Raw genomic sequence first — 25,094 nt, forward strand, 5'->3', positions numbered from 1 at the left:
ATACATATGTGGAAGTATGATCTAATGATTCTTTGGATTTCCTTGGTATCTGTTGTTATAGCCCCTTTTTTTATTTCTGATTTTATTAATTTGGATACTCTCCCTCTATCTTTTAGTTAGTTTGGCTAAGGGTTTGTCTATCTTGTTGATTTTCTCAAAGAATCAGCTCTTGGTTTTGTTGATTTCTGTATTGTTCTCTTTGTTTCTAGGTTATTGATTTCATCCCTGAGTTGGATTATTTCCTGATGCTTACTCCTCTTGGGTGTGTTTGCTTCCATTTTTCTAGAACCTTCAATTGTGCTATTAAGTTGCTCGTATAAGCTCTCTACATTTCTTTATGAAGGCACATAGTGCTATGAATTTTCCTCTTAGTACTTCTTTCATTGTGTCCCATAAGTTTAGGTATGTAGTATGTGGTCAGTTTTGAAAAAGATTCCAAGAGTTCCTGAGAAGAAGGCATATTCTTTTGTGTTTGAGTGAAATGTTCTGTGGATCTCTGTTAGGTCCAATTGACTCATAACGTCAATTAGTTTCATTATTTCTCTGTTTAATTGCTGTCTCAATGATCTGTCTTTGGTGAGACAGATGTGTTGAAGTCCTCCCACTGTTAACGTGTGATTTAAGCTTTAGTAATGTTTCTTTTATGACTGTGGGTGCTCTTGCACTTTGGGCATATATGTTCAGAAATGAAATATAATCTTGGTCGATTTTTCCTTGGATGAGTATGAAGTGCCCTTCCTCATCTCTTTTAATTAATTTTGGATGAAAGTCTATTTTACTAGATATTAGAATAGCCACTCCAGCTTGCTTCTGTGACCATTTACTTGGAAAACCTTTTTCCAACCCTTTATTCTGAGGTAATGTCTATCATTGTTGCTGAGGTGTGTTTCTTGTTAGCAACTGAATGAGGAGTTCTGTTTACATATCCATTCTGTTAGCGTGTGTGTGAGTGTGTGTGTGTGTGTGTGTGTGTGTGTGTGTGTGTATGTTTAACAGGGAGTTGAGGCCATTGATGTTGAGAGAGATTGATGACCACTGGTTGTTGATTCCCATTATGTTGATGGTGGTGGTGGTTTTGGTGGTGGTGGTGTTTGTGGTGCTGTGTGTGTGTGTGTGTGTGTGTGTGTGTGTGTGTGTGTATGTGCCCCTTCCCTGTTTTGGTTTATTGTTGTGGGGTTATTTGTTTCCTGTGTTTTTCTGGGTATGATTAGCCTGCTGGGTTTGCAGTTTTCCCTCTGTAGTTTTCCTTCTGTAGGGCTGGTTTGTGGTTAGGTATTGTTTAAATTTGTTTTTATCATAGAATATCTTGCTTTCTCCCTCTATGTTGATTAATGTTTTGCTGGACATATTAGTCACGGCTGACATATGTGGTGTCTTAGTGTCTGTAACATAGCTGCTCAAGCCCTTCTTGATTTTAGTGTATCTGGTGAGAATTCAGATTTAATTCTGAATTCCCCTTTCAGCTTTCAATATTTTATTGTGTTCTGTACATTTACTGTTTTAATTATTATGTTATGGGAGAATTTTTTTTCTGGTCCAGTCTATTTGGTGTTCTGTAGGCTTGTATATTTATAGACACCTCTTTCTTTAGGTTGGGGAAGTTTTCTTCTATGATTTTGTTGAAAATATTTTCTGGGCCTGGGAGCTTCAAGTCTTCTCCTTCGATTCCTATTATTCTTAAGGTTGGTCTTTTGCTATTGTCTCAGATTTCATGGATGTTTTGTGTCAGGAATGTTTTATATTTAACATTTCCTTTGGCTGATGAATCGATTTCTTCAATAGTATCTTCTACAACTGAGATTCTCTCTTGCATCTCTTGTATTCTGTTGGTGATGCTTTTGTCTGTAGTTTCTGTTTTCTTCCCTAGGTTTTCCATCTTCAGGATTGCCTCAGATTGTGTTTTCATTATGGCTCCTATTTCCCTTTTTAGGTCTTGGACAGTTTTATTCTTTTCCTTCTCCCATTTGGCTGTTTTTTTTTTTTTTTCTGTGTTTCTTTGAGGGATTTATTCAATTCCTTTACCTGTTTGATTGTATTTTCCTGAATTTCTTTGAGGGATTTATTTACTTCTTTTAAGGCCTTAATCATTTGTTTTCACAACCTCAGATTTAAGATTGTTTTCTTGTGCTTCTGGTGTGATAGTATCTTCAGGGCTTGCTGTGGTAGGATAGTTGGGTTTTGGTGATGTCACGTGGCCCTGGGATTTGTTGCTTGTGTTCTTGCACTGATTCTTAGTCATTTGGTTGACTTTGGTATTAGCAGGCCTGGTGGTCTCTCTGATGGTAGCAGGTCTCTGGAGTTATAGGTGGAGATCTTGGTCCCAGATGGCCTCAGTCTTCTGGTTTTCCTGCTGCTCCCTGATCCATGCTGGTCTGCTACTCTCTGATCTTTGATGCTGCTCTCTGATCAATGCTGATCTCCAAGGCCACAGATTGGAGCGGGTCCCGGTAAATGGCACAGGCTGAGGAAACTGAAGTTTAGGGCTCATAGGGAATTGGAGCTCAAGCACTCTGGGCAGACCAAATCACTATTACTGGCAGGCCACTAGATGGGGAAGTGTGGGGGAGGTTTCACCTGTTGGTCCCTCATCTGTGCTGGTCTCTAGGACTGCAGATTGATGTGGGTCCTGGGAAATGGTACAGCCCCAGGAACTTGGAGTACATTTTAATTATATTTTTAATTATAGATGTGAATTTCTTCAAAGCAAGAAATTGTCAGAAGAAATTGCCTAGTATATTCAAAGCTACGAGGGATTTGTTCATGTGACAGTAATTTACAAGGGCCAACTCTTTCTACTAGCATATGTTTGTTACCTAATAATATGTGATTCATCAGGGTGATGTTCATTTTTGTTTGTTTGTTTGTTTTCCCAAATACTCTGTATTTTTCTTCCTTTCTCTTGTCATTGTCCTGCCTCTTCTTTGCAGAGAGGAAACAAAACTCTTGTCTTGTGAAGCTGGAACCACTTAAGACAGTTTCCATGCTGGCTTTGGGTTCCTTCTGCTGCCTCCTTCGTCTTCCCTCTGAGTGAGTCCACTCACTACTCTAGCTATCTCCTGCCACCTCCATCTCGATGTCTGATTCAGTCTTCTGTATAGTACATGACAGGGTACTCGAAGCTGGCTCCTGAACCTGGTTATTTACACCCTTAAACTAGTAAGGACATCCTAGTGGCAAACAGTGGGAACCTACCTCAAACTGAAGCCAAAGGAGACTGTATTGTGTGACTGGGCATGGGCTGACAGTTGGGGTGCAGTTTTCTTAGAGGGAGAGCTGCTTGGTTGGAGAGGTTCTTTTGATCGAGGCTCCCTTCCCATATCTAAGTTCCTCATGAGTCAAAATACACCTCTGTATGTAACTGCAGTTCTGTGGTTGAGCAGGGTGTATGATAAGAGTGACCCTGAGAAGCTTCCATTTCACTGATGTTTGGCACTGCATAAAAGTTTACAAGATCAATAGAAATCAAACCAAAATTAAAGGGCTGCTTTGCTCAAATTCTCCTGCTCGAATGAAAATTCACTTCAGTTTGGGAAGACCTTATGTTGCAGGCCACAGATAGATGTATATTTTGTAAGTCAGCCAATCAGGCAGTAACCTGAATTTCTTTCCACAGGGAGAACATTTTGTGAATTCCTGGGTCAGAAGAGAATTACCTATGGTATCAGGTAAAACCTTAGGCACATTCCAAAAGCTTTGTTTGGTTCTTTCTTTTTGTGCTTCTCTCTCTCTCTTTCTCTGTTTGATTTCAGTCTCTGTCTCTCTTTCTCTCTGTCTCTCTGTCTCTCTCTCTCTTTCTGTGTGCACACGCTGCACATATACAGGTGCTTTTGTAAGTCAGACAAGGGCATCAGATCCCTTCAAGGTGGAGTAACAGGCATTTGTGAGCTGTCTGATGTGGGTGCTGGGAACCGAACTCAGGTCCCCTAAAAGAGTAGAAAGTGCTTTTAACCACTGAGCCATCTCTTCAGTCCTCATCATCTTTCTTCAAGAAATATTTTTATAAGTGATTTCTCCATCATGGTATGAATTTGGTTTGTTTTTTGTTTTCTTACTTTATTGCTGGGAGAGATGGCTGAGCAGTTAATGTGCTTCACGCTCCTGAGAAGGACTCAGGTTAGGTTTCCAGCACCTTTTAGTAGCTGACAACTCTTCAAGTCTATTTCCAGAGGATCCAATACCATCCTCTGACCTCCTTGGCCACTGCACACATGTGGTACAGTCAAACACGCAGACAGGACACCTACATCAAAAATAAAAATAAGTGAATCCTTAAAAGTAAATCTTTATGAAATTGACACCCAGTCAGGCACTGTGGCACATGCCTATAATCCCAGCACTCAGGGAGGCAGAGGCTGGTGGATCTTTGAATTTGAAACCTGCCTGGTCTACAAAACTAGTCCAGGACAGACAAGTCTACACAAAGAAAATCTGTCTCTAAAACAAAGAAAAACAAAACCCAATTTACACTCAGTTATTTCCCTAATGTATATGTGTATGCATGGGTCCATGTGTGAAGGTTGGAAGCTAGAGGACAACATAGTCCCGAGACAGCATCCAAATACAGGTGAAGGAAATGATCAGATAAAGAAGGAAGCCAAAGAAAGACACAAGTGCCAACCTGCTCCAAACAGAGAAACATACTTGTGAGAACTAAGAAAAACAGTAGAGCAGGCTAATCATTTCATGTCAGAGGCAGTCCCTGTTCCCATTACTATGGAACCCACTTGGACACTGAACTGCCATGAGCTATATCTGTGCAGGGGTTCTAGGTTATCTCGATGCATGGTCCTTGGTTGGAGTATGAGTCACAGGAAAGACCCCTGTGCTCAGATTTTTTGGTTCTGTTGCTCTCCTCCTGGAGTTCCTGTGCTCTCCAGATCTCACTATTTCCTACTTCTTTCATAAGATGGCATGCACTCTGCCCAACAGTTGGCCATAAGTCTCAGTATCTGCTTTGATAGTCTGCAGGGCAGAGCCTTTCAGAGGCCCTCTGTAGTTGGCTCCTAACTTGTTTCCTGTTTTCTTTTTCTTCTGATATCCATCCTCTTTGCCTTTCGTGGATGGAGATTGAGCATTATAGCTAGAGTCCTCCCTCTTGATTAGTTTCTTTAGGTGTACAGATTCTAGTAGGTGCTCTTTGATCACCTCCCTCTGAGAGGAAAGCAGCCTTACCAGGCCACAAAGGAAGACAATGTAGCCACTGCTGATGAGATCTGATAGACTAGAATTAGAAGGGAGGAGAGGAGGACCTCCCCTATCAGTGGACTTGTGGAGGGGCATGTGTGGAGAAGAGGGAGGGAAGGTGGGATTGGGAGGGGAGGAAAGTGGGGTTTATGGGGGGCATACAAAGTGAATAAAATGTAATTAATAAAAATTAAAAAAATAATATATATAGGATACATTGTTGAAAAAAAAAGAAAAACAGTAGAATCTATTCGCTATGAATAGATTGTGGCTTAATAGAAGGCAAAAGTCAATAAAAGGTTCTAGACACTAAAAATATTTTTCTGGTTAAATTAAAGTGTAGTATTTCAAATTCCAAACAAATACTTAAAGCAAAAGAAAAAAAAAGGGGGAATCTAGGATTATGTGTGAACAAAGCAACTTTCATCTTGAGAAACTTGTCAGACCAAGGTTAGGACACTTTAATTTTGAAGTCCTCACAGTGTGGAGAAGACCAGTGGCCCAGGGCCAGGATGAGTGTTCTTCCCAGTGTGGTGATCTCAAAGAACAAGCCATGAAAATGACTGTTTTTAAGAAAGCCACAGGAGAAATGACCTTTCTCAAATCTTCACACTGACTCTGGAAATAGGAATCTCCTCTCAATATTCTTCTATCCTGATGCTAGATGACCAGGGGATAGTATTAAGTTACACTTTAACACAATGACCATGCACAGAAATAAATCGAATGGATGGAATACCCCAGTGTTTTCCACTCTGCTTCAGCAGTTCTAACATGGTCTTTCTTGTACCTCTTATTTCTCCCTGCTCTTCTAACCACCCACAATTATTCTGACACAGATCATGACATCATTCCACCTATATACACAACTAACTTGAACTTTGTTATCAAAGCCTGCTCTTCTCACCCACATCTTTTTACAGAAGCTTACTGCAATGACAGCGTCTTTGCTAATGAAGACTTGAGAAAGGAGACTTTTAAGGACTGGCCCCACAAGTCACCTGAGGCTGTTGAAGTTCTCGTCAAAGCAGGCCTTTTCTACACAGGTCAGTCGGGGTTTTCCCCTTTAATTTTACATTGCTATGTGTGAGTGTTGCCTGCATGTAAGCACGTTTGCCACATGCCTGCCTGGTGCCCTCAGAGGCTAGCCAGGGTGTTGGATCCTGGAACTGGAGATATAGTTGCCATGAGCCAGCATGTGGTACTGGAACCAAACCTGACTCCTTTGCAAGAGCAGCCAGTGCTCTTTATGCTGAGCATCTCTTTAGCACCTGAAATAGTCAGTATTTTGTGTCTGACAAGTAGTCTAATCCCGGACTTGCACTTTTCTTTATTTTCATTTGTCATAGATCTCTTTGGGGCCTCATAAGACCTTCAGCTTTCCATAGTTCCCTCGGTACTCAGCCTCTGAGCTTGAGGATCCTGAGGTCACTTCATCTGACAGGCCTATTCCACTGGCACTAAACTCACCACCCAGTCTTACTGCATTGTCTTCTCTTGCCAGCCTCGCCTGAGTTTCACCGATGAAGTGCTCCTATTTCTAGGGGAGGAGAGCTGGCAATAATGTGAGCAGAGACAGGGATTCTTCATGATCTGCCTTTCATAGAGGCTCCTAAGTTTGCTCTTCCATCCTGCCCCAGCTACAAGTATATTCTTCCAATTTACTCAGTAAGCAATCTTGTTGGTTGCCTATGTCTGTGAATGTCCCATATGTCATCATTGTCCAGAACAGACAGAAATCTCTGCTCTCACGGAGCTCCTACTCCAGATCCTGATGGCAAATCTTTCAGGATGATGGTTTGGGAGAAGTTTCATCAAAGCACACGGTGCACGGGAACCTTCAGCAACTGTTGCTGACCACCCCACGGAAGGACCAAGAGTCCTGTGTGAACTCTTGCCTCCTGTGCGTGGTATTGCCACATAATCCAACTGGAGGAGCAAGCAGGATTTCACTAGTGAAATCTGGTGTCGAATTCTTGTGAGTTGACAGGTGTATGTGCTGTTGAGCTGACCCCATCTCCTTTTCCTAGGCATAAAGGACATTGTCTGGTGTTTTTCCTGTGGAGGATGTATGGAGAAGTGGGAGGAAGGTGATGACCCATTAGCAGACCACACCAAGTTTTTCCCAAAGTGAGCAAAGTGAATTCTGTTGACTTTGAACTCACTTAATCTGTTATTCCCTCACTGTCCAGGTTTCTTATCTGTGGGTAGTGTCTGCTCACTCTCTGGATCCCACTGTGAAGAATGTATCCATGTATCTTTATTTCTTTTCCCTCTTGATACTCTCCCTGTCTAGCTTTTTTACTCATCATAGTAAGATCATAGTTTTAGTTGGATCTATGTACACACTTTTAAAAACAGGATCTGTGTAGCACAGACTGTCATAACAATTCTAGTAGGACTTGATCTCATGATCCTCCTGCCTCAGCCACCTAAGCCCACTGCTGAGAGCACATCATGCCTGCCAGTTCTAGGCTTTTCTGATTTTTTTGAGTACAAACTAGTTTTTCTTTTCAGCTCCTTTTAGAATGCTTTGCAGATTTCTATTTCTATTGTCTAAGATTTCCTCGGTGTTTTTTTTTTTTTTTCCAGTGTTGATGGTAGAAGAACTTATTTGAGCACACCAGGCAATCACTTTACTATAGAGCTACGCTCACCCCTTTTCTGTCAGTCTTCAAATGTATTTTTATTCCTCTTCTACATAAGAAAACCCTAGAAAGGTCCACTTGCACAAGGAAATTTGTTATTGTGTAGTAATTAGAATTTTCAAAGCTAAATATCAATATGCATAGATTGAAAAGTGGGTATTTCTGGGCAAGGTGGTTGACACATGAAGTCCTAGCTCTCAGAAAGCTGCATGAAGAAAAACGTAGTTTTGTTTTATATTAAATACTTTGATATGAATTACCCTAAATTTGATCTGTTTTAAAATCCAGCACTTGTAATTAAGAAACAAGAGTCTTTTGATCTGGTTTCCCTTGGAAGACAGGAATATCTGCAACTGTGTTGGTACCTCTGCAGTCTGTGTTCAGTTCCACCAGTGTGTTTTCTTTCCATCCAACACATACCTAAAAGTGCTCTAAATTGATTTAAGTTTAATTATTAACATTTAAATGTAAAGTCTTAAATAACCATCTTGTCTTGAGATAGGATGCTAATAGTATCTGAATCACTTAAAATATTCCTTAAAAATGTTTTCTTAGTGTACATTAATAAATACAATAACATTGCATATATATACATTATGTTTTACATATATGTTATATGTATTACAGTTTACTACAATCATGCTCACCACCATCCACCCATTACCTTCTCTTATTTCTCTCTAGCTCTTCTCAGTTCTCTTCCTTCTAAAATCACATGTTTTGTGCTAGCCCAGGGCTATATAGCAAGATTTCTCCTGGTTTTAAATAAAAAAATAAATACATAGAACATTTCCATCTCATTTTAAGTTAGAAGATGAGTGACAGCAGTGGTCACTTTTTTCTTTTACTTTTCAAAGTATTTGACTTTTGAGTGTTTTGTCTGCATGTATATCTGTGCACTGCTTGCATGCCTGGTGCCCATAGAGGTCAGAACGAGGGCATCAAATATCCTAGAACTGAGTTACAGGAGGCGGTGAACTGCCTGATATGGGTGTTGGGAAGCAAGCCTGAGTCCTCCGCAGGAGTAGTGACTGTTCTCCCACGGAAACATTTTCAGGCCCCACTTTTTTTCTTTTTTTTTTTAGTTGTATGTAGAAAATAGTTGAGAATGCCAGGGCCTTCTTCTCAATTCCTGTGTGGCAAATTAGAAGAGAATTTGGTTGTACTTAAAACTTGTTCTAGAATCTATCAACAAACTTTGTTTTATTTTAATTAAAACTAGCATATGTAATGTGTATCTACTGTAGTTACGGATCTAGTTTAAAGGGCAATAACAATAAAGCCTAGGAGCTGAGTGCTAAAGTCAAGAAATCAAGGTCTCTCAATACCTCAGAGGCCACCTTGCCACTCCCTTGTCCTGAGGATGCTACCCTCCTCATCCAGGGGGAAACATAGTCCTGATTTTCAGTTCACTGTCCTTTTACCAAACATACACACACACACACATCTACATGAACCTTCAACTTTGCCTGTTCTTCTTCAGTTGTTTGTTGTTTCTTTTTATTTTAGTTCTATGTCTGTTGTGTGTGTGTGAAAGGGGACAGGAGGTTGAATCCAGAGTGTCATGACTGAGAAGCAGCACATTGCCACTGAACTACTGCTCTAGCCCTCACATTGTTTAAGACAGAATTCTAGTATGTCTATAGAGTGAGTCCCAGAAAGCCAGGGCTAAACAGAGAAACCCTGTTTCAGAAAAAAAAAAAAATTAAAAAATTTGCTGTGTAGCTGATCTTGATTTGCAGTATAGCTCAGATTTCCCTTGAACTCACATCTTCTTGCCTTACTCTCATGAATACTAGATGCATAGCCATGCGCTACCATAATTGACTGGCTTGCCTGCTATGTTTGTTGGGGGGCTGGTCAGCTGGTAGAGGGGTGTTTGAGACAGAGTGCCAGATAACCCGGAATGACCTCCAACTCAGTGTTTAGGGAGAATGGCCTTAAACTTTTCCAACTGCCTCCATATCCCAAGTGCTGGATGACAGGCATGCTCCACCACACACAACATTTTTTTGTTTTTTTAGCTTATTCATTTTTATTTTATACATTGGTGTTTCATCTGCATGTGTGAGGAAGTCAGATCCCATGGAGCAAGAGCTATAGACAGTTGTGAGCTGTCATGTGGGTACTGAGAATTGAGCTCTGGCCTTCTGGATGAGCAGCCAGTGCTCTTGACCACTGAGCCATATCTTTAGCCCCAGATTTTGTTTAGATAGACAACAGCAAGATGAAAACTTACAATTGGCAACAATGACCATATCCTTTATTCCAAGTGTCTCTCTAGGACACCCCAGGGCTCTCAGTTGCTAATGGGAATCTGGAATGAACATAAATTCAGACCTTAACAAGAACAAAATTTCAGAGACTTACAACAAGGTCAAAGTGCAGACATTAAGTGACATTGATTGCTCATTCCTAAGGAGGACACTTCCTCCTCCCAAATTCAGGGGCCATTGCAGAAGTGGAGTCCAAGAGGTCATAAGAGCCAGAGATTGTAGAGGACTTTGTCTTGGGTTTGTCTTGTTTTGTGCACAGCAGGGTCCTTCCCTCAGGAATTCAGTTGCTGTGGTTGCCTATCCATACAAACCTGCCCCAAATCCAGCCAAGCCAAGCCCCACCTGTAGGAGGGGAGCTGTTGACACTTGTTCAGGCAGTGGGCCTTGAGGTTTCCTGAGCTCTGCTGGATGGCCCCGTGTCCACTCACCCATGAGCAGCACTAATTGAATTCAGTTAAAAGAGGATATAAAGCTGGGAGGTGACCTGACTTTAGGAGGAGTCTGGGGAAACTGAAGAAAGGCAATGGGGGTTGATATAATCCACATACATTGTATACACATCTGTGATTTCCAAAGAATAAAATACTTTTTAAAAAAGAAAAGGCTTCCAAACCGTGGCTCAGAAAACTCTGCCACTTTGATCAGGGCTTATAGATGACCAAGAGCAACAGAGAGTGGTGTGCAGAGGAGATAATTGGCGAGGGAGAGAGGAGTGAGTCAGGAGAGGTGCTCAGGGGAATTTTGCAGTTCTGATTGACTAGCAATGAGATTGCTTCTTTATTACAGAGGTTTCAGAGAACAAAGACAGACTAATGACAGACTAACATGTCCAAGAAGTACAGAAGATTTGTTTGATTTTTCATTACAAAGTGTTAGAACTTCAGTCATGATTAGAAAATATAAACAGAGCAAATTTATCTTTATTATAAGCCTTATAACTCCAACGCAAACTCTAAAGATTGTCTTATCCAAAGCAAACACATTTCTTATATAACATCCTGCTTTTAGGCTGGTGGTATTTGTAGATTTAAGGCACTCCAGACAAACAGAAAACACCTGAACTTTCTTTTTAATGAAGAACAAATATTAATACACAACTCCTTTTACTACTTGTGTCATCATCTACACTATGAAGTAGGAACAAGTTATTTTAGTCAATCTGTCTTATTTACTCAGTTCTCTTCCTCCAGGGGTGTACCCTGTATGACCCCCTATCTGTAAACTACATTTTCAGAGAGTTCTAAGCGTATTGTAAAGGGAGGCCTTGAATCTGTTACCTGGTTTTCTGGCCAGTCAGAGCTTGTCAGCTGTCTTTGTTTCCCCTGTACCAATTATACTGTTTGAGTTTGCTTAAGGGCAGATATCCACAAAAGATTCCTGTAGTAACGGCTTCATGAAATAATTTCTAGCTTACATGCTAATCTGTGCTCAGTGATCTCCAAAGCATAAGGAAACCTTCAAAACAGTGGCCAGATAATGTTATTTTTCATAAAAGGAAATAACTCAGACATAATTTTCTTGGAAAAAGACAGAAAAAATCATAATGCAGAAAGCATCCCCCCCCCCAAATAAAACGCATAGATCCTAAAAACCTACAAAAGAGGGAAAGAATGAAAATGATTGCAGCATTTGGCTCTTCTTTGCTAGAGCTGTGTCAAACAGCTGTGCAGGCTGCATGACTTTTGCTGTTTCCAATGGATATGGCTGTGCCATCAGATGTTCCCAGAGCCTTGGTGTGAGGTTGACGTAGACGTCTCATGTATGGCTGAACACTCAATGACCAATTATTCTCTGTACTACAGTGAGAAGCTTATGTAGCCAAGGATCAAAGCAGCAGCATTCGTTGCATAGGAACATAAATATTTAGAAGGAATTTAGACAGGATGTCCATTAAGCCAGATAGCATTCCTAGACCCTTCCCTGCTAAAACCTTTAGAGAGTTTCTGGGCCATGTGCTTTTTACCAGGCTTAATTTAGGTTTTTGTTTTCTTTCATTTTGCCTTTTTGAAATAGGGTCTCACTGTGGTGCCCTTTCTGTTCTGACTTTGCTATGTAGATCAGTCTGGGCTTTGACCCAGAGATCCACCTGTCTTTGACACCCAAGTGCTGAGATTTACAGGCCTGCCCCACCACACCCAGCTTGACCACGTTTGGAGCATCTGTGAAGCAGCCTCAATTCCAATACAAAAGCAGTTGGTTATCCCTTAAGATTTAGGCCACTTTTCACCATTGGCCTCATCTTGTCTGGCATGATGGTGATGTTGTAGAATGCAGGTGGCCTTCCTCCCCCAGCAGACTGCAAACCCTCTTCCAGTACTGTGACAGGGAGATAGCAGGGAGGAAATTCTGAGTCAGTTCTAGCTTGATTCCTCTCTATCCTGAAAGCAACATGCTCTGTGTATTCAGAAATAGGTCTGTAGTTTTGTCCAACTTATTTTGTGAGACAGGTCTGTCATTAAGCCTGGAGCTGGCCAATGAGACTCACTGGCTGGTTAATGAGCCCCTACAGTCTTCTTGTCTCTCCTTCTCTAAGATTACACTGTCCCTATTGCCTCGCTGTTACACAGGTGCTGTAGATCTGAGCCCAGTCTCCATGTTTGTGCAGCAAGCATCAAATTTTTATTTAACTGTGTGATATCTATGTTTTTATTCTTAATGTGAATTTCATGTAGTTGGCACACTCAGATTTTGTGGGTTTGTTTCTGACAGTTTGACAAGAGTTGAAATGGTTAAAAATTATTGTTAACTAAATTTTTAATTGTACACTTTGTTTAGTATTTTTTAATGTCCTTTGTTGTTCTGTTTCCATGACTCTATAGTTTTCTCATATTTTAATCTGTGAAATTTTATTTATTTTTTACCTTCTTCACTTAGTTAATGTGTGTTTGTGTGTGCATTGTGTGTTCTACATAGGGCCAAAGGGAGACAGGGAGTCTCCTCTCCTTTATGTCACCCTCTAGTTCGCTTGAAGCAGGGTCTCTCTCTGAACCTACTAGCATCCAGTGAGCCCAAGTTATACTCTTGCCTCTGCTCCCACAGTGCTGTGTCACTATTTTATATTCTTTAAGATCATTTTAGCTGGTTTCACAGACAGGCACTAACTCTGTTCTCACCCCAACACATTTCCCAAATATCTTCACCATTACTTTACAAACCACATGCATTGTTATTGGAACCCAGAGACTGAAGGCTATACAGGATGCAAGACTGACAGAGTCACTGAAAATGTTCACTTTCTGCTTCATTCCTGGTCCTGAATCTTCATGTTCTCCATAAAGCTAATGCAGACACTTAACTGCATGGAACCATTTCACGACTTTATCTTCTCTGCATAATTGTGGATTTCTTCAAAACTTGAAGTCCTCTGCAGAAGTGATTCCAGCCCTTGAGAGCCACCATGCACTTCTGGAAGCCATGGTAATGAGCCCCGTCCCTTCTCTGACTCAGCAACACAAGATTGTGTGGTTGAGCTATGATTGTCAACTGTAAATGTGTCATAATTAGATAGAGTTCATGAGAATCTAAGAAGCAACTGTCACATGATAGCGATAGCTATAGATAGGTTATCATAGTGAACAGTGAGCCCTTCTCCCAGAAGAAGCAGACCCTTGAGACTCTTTTAGACTTCGACTTGATTAAAATGTAGACTAAACACATTCCATCTGCCCTTTTCCTGCAGGGCAGTAGGCTTGACTTTCTGCTAGAACTTTTGAAACTTAAAGTCACGTGTCGTTTTCCTTGGTTGGACTTTTCCTTGAGACAGATTTTCTGATTTTCAGCTAAGGTTGATCTTGAATTTTCTGTGTAGCCAAACCTGACCTGGAACTTATGATCTCTGCCTTGGCCTTAAAAATGCTATGGTTCCAACTGTCTGCACCCATATCCAGCTGATTTGACTTTTGATGTTGTTTCTTGTATTGAAATCAAGACCCCCTTTGTGCTACACATGCACTCTGAAGTGAGATATATTTCTGGCCTATGAATGTGCTTGGTGAACAAAACCAAATGCCAAGAAGTAAATCAGGAAATTTTTGCAACATAAGACACAACTATGAATTCAATCAGCATACCAACTGCTGCATGCTGCAGTTGTTTGGTAGGTGTGCTATGATTGCCTTCCCACAAAGCAAAAGCAAATTTGGGAATCATGGCTCATGTCTACAATATAGCATTCTGGAAGCTGAGGCAAGAAGATGATTCTGAGTTCAAGATCAGCCTGGATTATACTGTAAAACCCCATCTCTAAAAATAAAACAAAAAACCAACAGCAAACAAAATGGAAAAAAATGAAGAAAAAAAGGGTGAAAACTGAAAAGATAATCAACTCTGGGTTGAAGTGATATGTGTAGTATTTGTGAATTTCAAAATGTCCAAATGTCATTGCAAGGGCTGTCCAAAATGACATTGCAAGGGCTGGAAACGTTCTTCAGTTGGTAGAATACATGCCACAAACAGAGTGAAGTCTAGAAGACTTTGGTTCTCAATGATAACATAATGTCTCACTATCATGCAAATTTTAATTTAATAAAGGATTTCTCTTTCAAAGGAAATCACAAGTGAAAGCAATCAGTAGGACCAAGTTCATCCCACCAAGGCCAGTAAGAACTTGAAAGCACATGGGATTCTGTGTATTTGTACATTGGACAGGAAAGTGTGTTTATAATTGTCCAAGGAGCTCCTAGAGGAGAGCACTGAGGTGAAGGGAGCTGTGGGTGAGAGAGTGCTCCTGTGGCATCTTGAGAGTGAATGCAGGACTACCAATAGCAGTCCTCATGCCAGATCCAAAGCAGCCAGTGTTAAAGGCATCGTGCAGCAGGCTGGTCTCCTGAGATCCTAAAGGGAAATTAGGGTGCCAGGATATCCAAGTCCTTGTCAAATGAGAGGCCTTAGACATAGTACCCCACATTCTGATGCTATGGAAAAATGAGAGGGTCTTAGGGTATGGAGGAGGATCATGGGAAGGAGAGGAGAGTCCTAATTCACTCTTTGCAGACAAGCAAAGCAATCAGAGAGATGTGAAGATACACCTTCCTCTGCCTCCCTTCTCTCCACAGGCTTGGCTCTGAGGGAAGCCCAGTGGTTTCAGGAGGCAAAGAGTCTGAGTGAGCAGCTGCGAGGCGCCTACACCAAAGCCACTTTCCGCCACATGAATTTGCCAGAGTTGTGCTATAGCCAAGGCACTGACCACTTGCTTGGCTGTGATGTGTCCATCATTTCAAATCACATCAGCAGGCCAGTGCAAGGGGCCCTGACGATCCCCAAGGTCTTTGCCAATCTCAGCTTGGTCATGTGTGTGGAGGGGGAAGTTGGCAGTGGGAAGACAACCTTCCTGAAGAAAATAGCTTTTCTTTGGGCATCAGGGTGCTTTCACCTGTTGAACAGGTTCAAGCTGGTCTTCTACCTCTTCCTTAGTTCCACCAGACCAGACCGGGGTCTGGCCAGTATCATCTGTGCCCAACTTCTAGATGCAGGAGGCTGTGTTAGTGAAGCATGCCTGAGCAGCATCATTCAGCAGTTAAAACACCAGGTCCTGTTCCTGTTGGATGACTATAATGGGGTGGACTCCCTCCCCCAAGCTCTAGAGACACTGATTACCAAAAACTACTTGTCACTAATCTGCTTATTGATCGCTGTCCATACAAACAGGGCCAGGTCTATCCGTCCATACCTGGATACAATTCTAGAGATCAAAGAGTTTCCTTTCTATAATAGTCTCTGTATTACGGCAGGTCTTCTCACAGAGTATAACACTTCTGCAAGAGTTTATGGTTTACTTTGGACAGAATGTGGATTTACAGGGAATTCACAAAACTCTTCTCTTCATGGCAGCAGTCTGTACTGACTGGTTTCAAAATCCTTCTGACCAGCCCTTTCATGATGTGGCAGTTTTCAAGTCCTATATGAATTACCTGTCCTTAAAGTACAAAGCTGCAGCTGAGGCCCTCAAGGCCACTGTGTCCTCATGTGGGCAGCTGCACTTGAGAGGGTGTTTTTCTTCATGCTTTGAGTTCAACAATGATGACCTCACAGAGGCCGGAGTGGATGAAGATGAAGACCTGACCACCTGCTTGATGAGCAAATTCACTGCCCAGAGACTAAGACCAGTCTACCAGTTTTTAAGTCCTCTCTTCCAAGAATTTCTTGCTGCCATGAGGCTCACTGAACTCCTGGGTTCAGACAGACAGGAAGACCAAGACCTGGGAATTCATTATTTGAGACAAATTAACTCGCCCTTGAAGGCTCTGACCACCTACAACAACTTTTTGAAGGATGTCTCCAGCTATCCTTCATCAAAGGCAGGGCCGGAAGTTGTATCTCATTTGCTTCAGTTGGTGGATGAAAAAGAGTCGCTGAAGAACATGTCTGAAGAAGAGGATCGTGTAAAGCACAGACCAGAACCTTCCTTGATAGCACAGTCAATTAAAAAATTGTGGCAGTTTTCTCCTGTAGCTTTTTCCTTGATTTTTTCAGAAAATTTGTTGGGCATTCCTCTAAACTTTGCTTATGAAAACAACAAAGTTTCTGCATGTTCTCCTTTTTTTTTTTTTTCAATTCCTTCGAGGGAGAACACTGGCTTTAAATGTATTGAATTTCCAGTACTTTTGGGACCACCCAGAAAGCCTGTTACTGTTGGCAAGTATAAAAGACTCCATGAATGGAAATAAAATATCACATAATGTAGGTTACTCAGTCATGAAAAAGTGTTATGAAACATTACAGCCACCAACTCTAGATGAGGACTATGCATCTGCCTTTGAACATATGATGGAATGGGCAGAAATTTTAGCTAAAAATGAAGAAAATTTATACAGTTTTTTGAATATCCAATGCTGCCATCTACCCAAAATAAATTCTGGGTATTGTAAACTGTCACCCAAGCCACACAAAATCCCTAGGTTGGAAGTCGCAGTGGCCAACATGGGCCCTGCAGAGCAAGCACTGCTCTGGGTCCTAAAGGAAGTCTTAGTGTCACAGAATATTGAGCTCTGCTTGTCCAACAGCAGTGGCTTTCTTGAAAGCATCTGCCCAGCTCTGGAGCTGAATAAGACCTCTGTCACCAAGTGTTCCGTTTGCAGGCTGGAGCTCAGCACAGCAGAACAGGAGCTGCTTCTCACCCTGCCTACCCTGCAGTCTCTTGAGGTCTCAGGGACAAACCATTTACCAGGTATCCCCGAGTGTGCTTACACAAGCAGTCTAGCTGAGTTTGTGGTTTCTCATTCTTAGTGTTAGATGAGTAAACTTCTCAGGCACAAGCCATGAATGTGCCTTGATAGGAGAGATCTGAATATTCTCACTGTTTAGGGCAGTGTATAAGGCCCTGAATCCTAGAATGGGTTTCAAGTAACTGAGAGAACACTAGGAAAATATTGCCACCATCATTTCATCTCTCAAGGTCCTCAGAAGGGTGCTTGAGTAGCTTGTTGTTGGTAAATGGGGCATTGTGTGTCAAATGATGCTGGAGAACCTTCTGCACTCTCGCTGCCCAGAGGAGGAAATGGCTTATCCAGAGAAGACATTTAATCTGCATAAATAATAATTATGTCTTCTTCTAAGCGCTGTTTGATAGTTTTCAGGATATACTTTACAATGATGTCTTTTAAAATATATTTATTTAATTGTCTGTGTTCCTATGCATGGATGTTTAGTTGCCCTCAGAGGTAAGAAGAGAGTGTCAGATCTTTTGGAGCTGTGGTTACAGGTTGTTTCAGCTGCCTAATGTGGGTGATGGGAACCTAACTGTGGTCCTCTGCAGAACAGCAGGAGCTCTTAGTTGCCGAGCCATCTTTTCAGCTCCTAGACTTTACTATCTTTCATTCAGTTCATTTCTCAGTTTTTATACCATGGCAAATATTTAATTTTTAAATTTTGTTATTGTTAGTAGCAGAACTTTGATTTTTTTTTAGCAGCATGCTATATGCTCAAGTATTCTTTGCTCTGTCTGTATTGTCCTTTTACTTTTTTTAAAAACTTTTTAATGAAAAAAAAACTTTTTAATGACTTTTTTGTTTTCTTAATAATTTATTTAATTTATATTTTATGTGCATTTGGTATGATGATGTCAGTTCCTTTGAAATTGGCATCACAAACAGTTGTGAACTGCCATATGGGTGTTGGGAATTGAACCCTGGTCCTTTGGAAGAGCAGACAGCACTCTTAACCACGGTGCTATCTCTCCAGCCTCATCCTTTTTCTTTTTAAGAATTATTTTTGAAACCATAAAATATATCATGTCCTTTTTTCCTATCTTCCATCCAAGCCTTTCCATATACCCATTCTTGCTCTCTTTCAAATTCATGGCATGTTTTTAAAAACTAGTTGTTGATATTGATATTGACATATATACATACATGTGTGTATATATATTTCTAATATACTTGTATACTAATTATGTGTATACATTTCTCAATACTTAAATACCGGCTCAGTCTGAATACTACTACTTGTATATACGACTTAAGGGCTGACCATTTGTTACTACAGAATCAACTGGCATGCTCTTCCCTGGGAAGACTGTTTTTCCCATCATTAGCATCCCTTAGGTTTTTATAGTTCTTTGTGTAGGGTTGAGGCCTCATGAGCTTTCAATCTTTCTTTTTCCTTTTTATTTATTTTTTCCTTCCTTCTTTTTCTCTCTCTGTTTATTTTGTTTGCCTGTTTTATTGTTTTTACTGACATTTATTTCATTATATTTTTGACAATGTCATACACGAGTGCTGCATTTACATACTTTCTATGCCATGCTCTCTTCCCTCCAACACCTACTATTTTTCCACAGTTCCCTGTCAACCTAGTCTACATATCTGTATTTGTAAACACATATATAAATACAAACTGCCGAGTCTATTAGTGTTGCTTGTATACATATGTGTTCAGGGCTGACCGCTTGGAATTGGATAACCTGCTGGGCATTTTCTGTGGAGAAGCTGAGTCCCCACTCAGCGTCCACTAAGCACACGAAGCTCTTCATCCTGCGGTGGAACTACCCATATTGTTTTTATTTTTATTTTTTTTTGTTCGTATTTTATTTTAATTATTTCCAAAAAGTGAGACAGGTTTATTGTCTGCAAATACTGCAGTAGTGAAAGACACTCAAGGACTTGAAAATTGGGATGTCCTCTGAAAATTGAGTTAGTGTGAGTCCAGTTACTTTGGGCTAGCAATCTTTCCAAGAAGACATGGATGAAGCGTAAATGTATTTAGTTTAGCAAGAAGAAATAAAATAAAAATAAGTATACAGTTCTAAGGACGGGGCATGGTTCAGCAGGTAATGATAACTGCTACCAACCTACATGGTGGGAAGAGAACATTGATTGTCACAGTCTTTCTCTGAGTTCCGCCTATATATCATGGTACTCTCCTGCTACACACACACACACACATTCACCCTCCCCCCTCACATGCATACACAAAATAAAGATGTAATAGGAATTTAAAGTTGCTCTGTTCTATATGGAAAATGAATGTAAATGGGGGGCTGACCACCACGGATGAAAAGAAAAATCAGAAGAATGCCTGTCTGAATTTGTTTAAAGATGAAGAGGTAATTTTAAGCACCATGAAGTACTGATGTTTTCTGGATGAAAGATTGCTTTTTAAATCTGTTTGTTTGTTTGCTTGTTTGTTTTTTATTCATTCACTTTACGTCTTGATTATACCTCCCTCCTTTTTCTCCTCCTTCCCCCCATTTTCCTCTCTCTCCCTCTTCTCCCCTTCCCTATTTGTATGTATTTTATTTCAAATATTAAACATACAAATAGGGAAATGGAAAATGGAAGCCACCCACCTACTAACCCACCCCAGCTTATCAAGTCACATCAGAACTGAGCTTGTCCTCTTCCCCTGTGGCCTAGTGAGGCAGCCCAATCAGGAGGGAACTGACAAGAAGCAGGCAGCAAAGTCCAGGTCAGACACCCCAGGACCTGTATGACACTGAGCTACTGAGCTGCTTTCTTTCTTTCTTTCTTTCTTTCTTTCTTTCTTTCTTTCTTTCTTTCTTTCTTTCCTTCTTTCTTTCTTTCTTTCATCTTTTTTTCTTTCATAGTGAAGTGTCATGGGCTACTACTTGGTAGGCTAAGTCTGGCCCACACTGTACTGACTCACAGTATCTTTTTTTTTTCAATGCAGTTTATTCAGAACCTTGAACAATCATCGGGCCCTGGGGAAAGCCAGCCCACAGCTTAAATAGCCTCTGGGTAGCCAACCCCAGCGTGCCACGTGGGCAATGCAGATAGGTCCACATACATGGAAGCAAGCCAGATCCTCAGCCTTAGCCAAATGTGGAGTTGTTTGTGACAGAGAGCACTCACCATCGGGAAGGTGGAAGGTGGAAAACCGCTCCATCTTTAAGTTGCGGCATTACGCAGCTCTCTACAGTTCCCCCTTTTTGTTTTAGACGCATCAGGCAAGAGTAGAGGTCTGATCTCTGATACTAGAAATAAATTGGGACTTTGTACCGATGTTCATTTAGGTGTCATCCACCCAAAGAGCATCAGACCCATCTGATACGTTTTTCTCAGAGGCGGAACCTGGGGCATCAACCCGCATGCAATCAGACATGCTCTTCGCTGGGTCTACAGCGGCTGACCCTGAGTGCAGTGCTTAGCCTCACATTCTGAGCATAACATTTTAGCTTTTTATGGTAGCCAACCATGCTTGGGGAGACTGTCCTGCTTCAATGGCTATAAAGGCCTGAATGATCATGGCCGCATTACGCTGTTGTGAGACTCTAATCTTACATATACACCACAGGCAAACCAAGGAGACCAACACCAGAAGGCCTGCTAATGCTCCCATGCCCGCCCATTCCTTCAGATGATTCATGGCTTCAGCAATCCATGGTGATAATCCTGTGGCTAGTCCTGCATCCACTCTGGTAGAATTTACTGTGATAATGGCCACTCTCAGCTGCTCCATCCTAGTATCGAATTCTCCAGTCCAATTACCTAAAATATAGCTAGACAATTGTTTAGACAGATTTGCAGCACAGGAAAAATTCTCATGTTGTATGCTAGTGACACAAAGTCCAGCATACTTTCATTGACAGCCCGGTTGAGCCATTTGCCATAGGGTATCAATTTGCTCCTGCACGAGGTCAATCCTCTGATTGAACACCATCAAGCCTCCTTTTAGTTGAGCATTAATTCCTTTTTGTACATCTAAGGCGTGAGCTACATTGGCTAAAAGATTATTCAGGGTCTGAGCAGTCTGCACAGTATGACTCATGGCTAATGCCACGGTGGTAGCTCCAACAGCCGCCAATGAGATGGCAGTAACAGTGGCAGCTGTAGTTCCAAGATCCCTTTTCTGTCTGAAGAGAGTCATAGCGTGAGGGGCATCAACGGGCACAGGCACCCAGCGAGGCATGCGAGTAACCAGGGCATACCTAAATTCACTACCATTCCAGCCAGCATTGGGCAAAAAAGCAAGTATCATCACCACAATTACTTGGCTCTATCTGGCTAATAATGAATAAAAATGGGGGATATAAACAAACAGGTGTGGGCTTATAGGAAGTATTATGAGAAGCCTTAACCTCCTCATTGGAACATCTTGCATCATTTCTAGAACTAGCAGTGGTGGTGTCCGAGGTCTGAGTAGGTTCAGGAGACCATTGCCCCCAGGGGCGAGACGTGCTCCATGTAAATTGACTAACTCCATGTTTTGCTCCACTTTTGAAAGTCATTTAAGGTTCTTAAATTATTTCCCCCCTTTTTTTAAATTTTTCCTCAATTACACTTTATTCATTCTGCATCCCCCTATAAGCCCCTCCCTCCTCCCCTCCCAATCCCACCCTCCCTCCTCTCTCTGCATGCATGCCACTCCCCAAGTCCACTGATAGGGGAGCTTCTCCTCTCCTTTCTGATCTTAGTCCATCAGTTCACATCAAAAGTGGCTGCATTGTCCTCTACTATGGCCTGGTAAGGCTGCTCCCCGCCAGGGGGAGGTGATCAAAGAGCAGGCCAATCAGATTATGTCAGAGGCAGTCCCTCTTCACATTACTATGTAACCCAATTGGACTCTGAACTGCCCTGGGCTACATCTGTGCAGGGGTTCTGTTTTATCTCCAAGAATAGACCTTGGTTGGAGTATGAGTCTCTGGGAAGTTCCCTGTGTTCAAATTTTCTTATTCTGTTGCTCTCCTTGTGGAGACCCTGTCCTCTCCAGCTCTTACTATTTCCCAGTCTTACATAAAATTCCATTCACTCTGCCCAACACTTGCCCATCAGGCTCAGCATCTGCTTTGATAGTCTGTAGGGCTTCAGAGGCCCTCTGTGGTAGGTTCCTAGGTTGTTTCCTGTTTTCTTCTTCTGATGTCCATCCTCTTTGCCTTTCCGGATGGGGATTGGACATTTTAGTTAGGGTCCTCCCTCTTGCTTAATTTCTTTAGATGCACAGGTTATAGTGGGTTTGTCCTATGTTGTATGTCTATATGAGTGAGTATATACCATGTGTGTCTTTTTGCATCTGGGACAACTCACTCAGGATGATCCTTTCCAGATCCCACCATTTACCTGCAAATTTCATGATTTCCTTACTTTTCATTGTTGAGTAATATTCCATTGTGTAGATGTACCACAATTTCTGCATCCATTCTTCAGTTGAGGGGCATCTGGGTTGTTTCCAGCTTCTGGCTATTACAAATAAAGCTGCTACAAACATGGTTGAGCAAATGTCCTTTTTGTGTACTTGAGCCTCTTTTGGATATATGCCTAGGAGTGGTATGGCTGGATCATGGGGAAGCGCTATTCCTAGTTGTCTGAGAAAGCGCCAGATTGATTTCCAGAGTGGTTGTACAAGTTTATATTTCCATCAGCAGTGGAGAAGGGTTCCCCTCTCTCCACAACCTCTCAAGCATGTGTTGTCTCTTGAGTTTTTGATCTTGGCCATTCTCATGGGTGTAAGGTGAAATCTCAGGGTTGTTTTGATTTGCATTTCCCTAATGGCTAGTGAGGCTGAGCATTTCTTTAAGTGCTTCTCTGCCATTCGGTATTCCTCTACAGAGAATTTTCTGTTTAGCTCTGTTCCCCATTTTTTAAGTGGATTACTTGGTTTGCTGCTTTTCAGATTCTTTAGTTCTTTATATATACTGGATATGAGTCCTCTGTCAGATAAAGGGTAGGTGAGGATTCTTTCCCAATCTGTAGGCAGTCGCTTTGTTTTGGTGATGGTTTCCTTTGCTTTGCAGAAGCTTTTCAGTTTCATGAGGTCCCATTTATTGATTGTTGCTCTTAGAGCCTGTGCTGTTGGTGTTCTGTTCAGGAAGTTTTCTCCTGTACCAATGAGTTCTAGGGTATTCCCCACTTTTTTTTCTAGCCGATTTAATGTGTCAGGTTTTATGCTGAGGTCTTTGATCCACTTGGACTTCAGTTTTGTGCAGGGTGATAAGTATGGATCTATTTTCATTTTTCTACATGTAGACATCCAGTTGGACCAGCACCATTTGTTGAAGATGCTGTCTTTTTTCCATTGTATGGTTTTGGCGCCTTTGTCAAAGATCAGGTGTCCATAAGTGTGTGGGTTTATTTCTGGGTCCTCTGTTCGGTTCCATTGATCCACTATTCTGTTATTATGCCAGTACCATGCAGTTTTTAAGACTGTTGCTCTATAGTACAACTTAAGATCAGGGATGGAGATACCTCCAGAAGATCTTTTATTGTAGAGGATTGTTTTAGCAATTCTGGGTTTCTTGTTATTCCATATGAAGTTGAGAATTTTTCTTTCCAGGTCTGGAAAGAATTGTGTTGGTAATTTGATGGGAATTGCATTGAATCTGTAGATTGCTTTTGGTAAAATGGCCATTTTTACTATGTTAATCCTGCCAAGCCATGAACATGGGAGATCTTTCCATCTTCTCATATCTTCTTCTAATTCTTTCTTCAGAGACTTGAAATTTTTTTCATACAAGTCTTTGACTTCCTTGGTTAGGGTTACTCCGAGGTACCTTATGTCATTTGTGGCTATTGTGAAGGGTGTTGTTTCCCTAATTTCTTTCTCAGCCCTTTTGTCTTTTGTATATAGGAGGGCTACTGATTTTTTTGAGTTAATTTTGTATCCAGCCACTTTGCTGAAGGTGTTTATCAGCTGTAGGAGTTCCCTAGTAGAGTTTTTGGGGTCACTCATGTATACTATCATATCATCTGCAAATAGTGATAATTTGACTTCTTCCTTTCCAATTTGTATCCCCTTGATCTCCTTCAACTGTCTTATTGCTCTAGCAAGGACTTCCAGCACTATGTTGAAGAGATATGGAGAGAGTGGGCAGCCTTCTCTTGTCCCTGATTTCACTGGGATTGCTTTAAATTTCTCTCCATTCATTTTGATGTTGGCTATAGGTTTGCTGTATATCGCCTTTACTATGTTTAGATATGTGCATTGTATCCCTGATCTCCCCAATACTTTAAACATGAATGGATGTTGGATTTTGTCAAATGCTTTTTCAGCATCTAGGGAGATTATCATGTGTTTTTTTTTTCTTTCAGTTTGTTAATATGGTGGATCACATTGATGGATTTCCATATACTGAACCACCCCTGCATATCTGGGATGAAGCCTACTTGGTCATGGTGGATGATATCTTTGATGTGTTTTTTGATTCGATTTGCAAGTATTTTGTTGAGTATTTTTGCATCAATGTTCATAAGGGAGATTGGCCTGAAGTTCTCTTTTTTGGTTGGGTCTTTGTGAGGTTTAGGTACCAAGGTGACTGTGGCTTCATAGAATGAGTTTGGTAATGTTGGTTCTGTTTCTATTTTGTGGAATAGTTTGAAGAGAACTGGAGTTAGCTCTTTTTTGAATGTTTGGTAGAATTCTGCACTGAAACCATCAGGTCCTTGGCTTTTTTTGGATGGGAGACTTTTGATGACTGCTTCTATTTCCTTGGGAGATATAGGACTATTTAATTGATTTACCTGGTCCTGATTTAGCTTTGGTAAGTGGAATCGATCAAGAAAATTGTCCATTTCATTTAGATTTTCAAATTTTGTGG

At 41.2% G+C, this 25,094-nt stretch overlaps 1 pseudogene; it reads left to right on the plus strand.

Annotated features, from left to right (window-relative positions):
• The first annotated feature begins 2,409 nt into the window (after positions 1–2,409).
• LOC132654828 (baculoviral IAP repeat-containing protein 1a-like) overlaps positions 2,410–25,094 on the plus strand; it is a 43,332-nt pseudogene continuing 20,647 nt past the window's right edge.

Source organism: Meriones unguiculatus, chromosome 6, assembly GCF_030254825.1.
Source record: "Meriones unguiculatus strain TT.TT164.6M chromosome 6, Bangor_MerUng_6.1, whole genome shotgun sequence".
NCBI lineage: Eukaryota > Metazoa > Chordata > Mammalia > Rodentia > Muridae > Meriones > Meriones unguiculatus.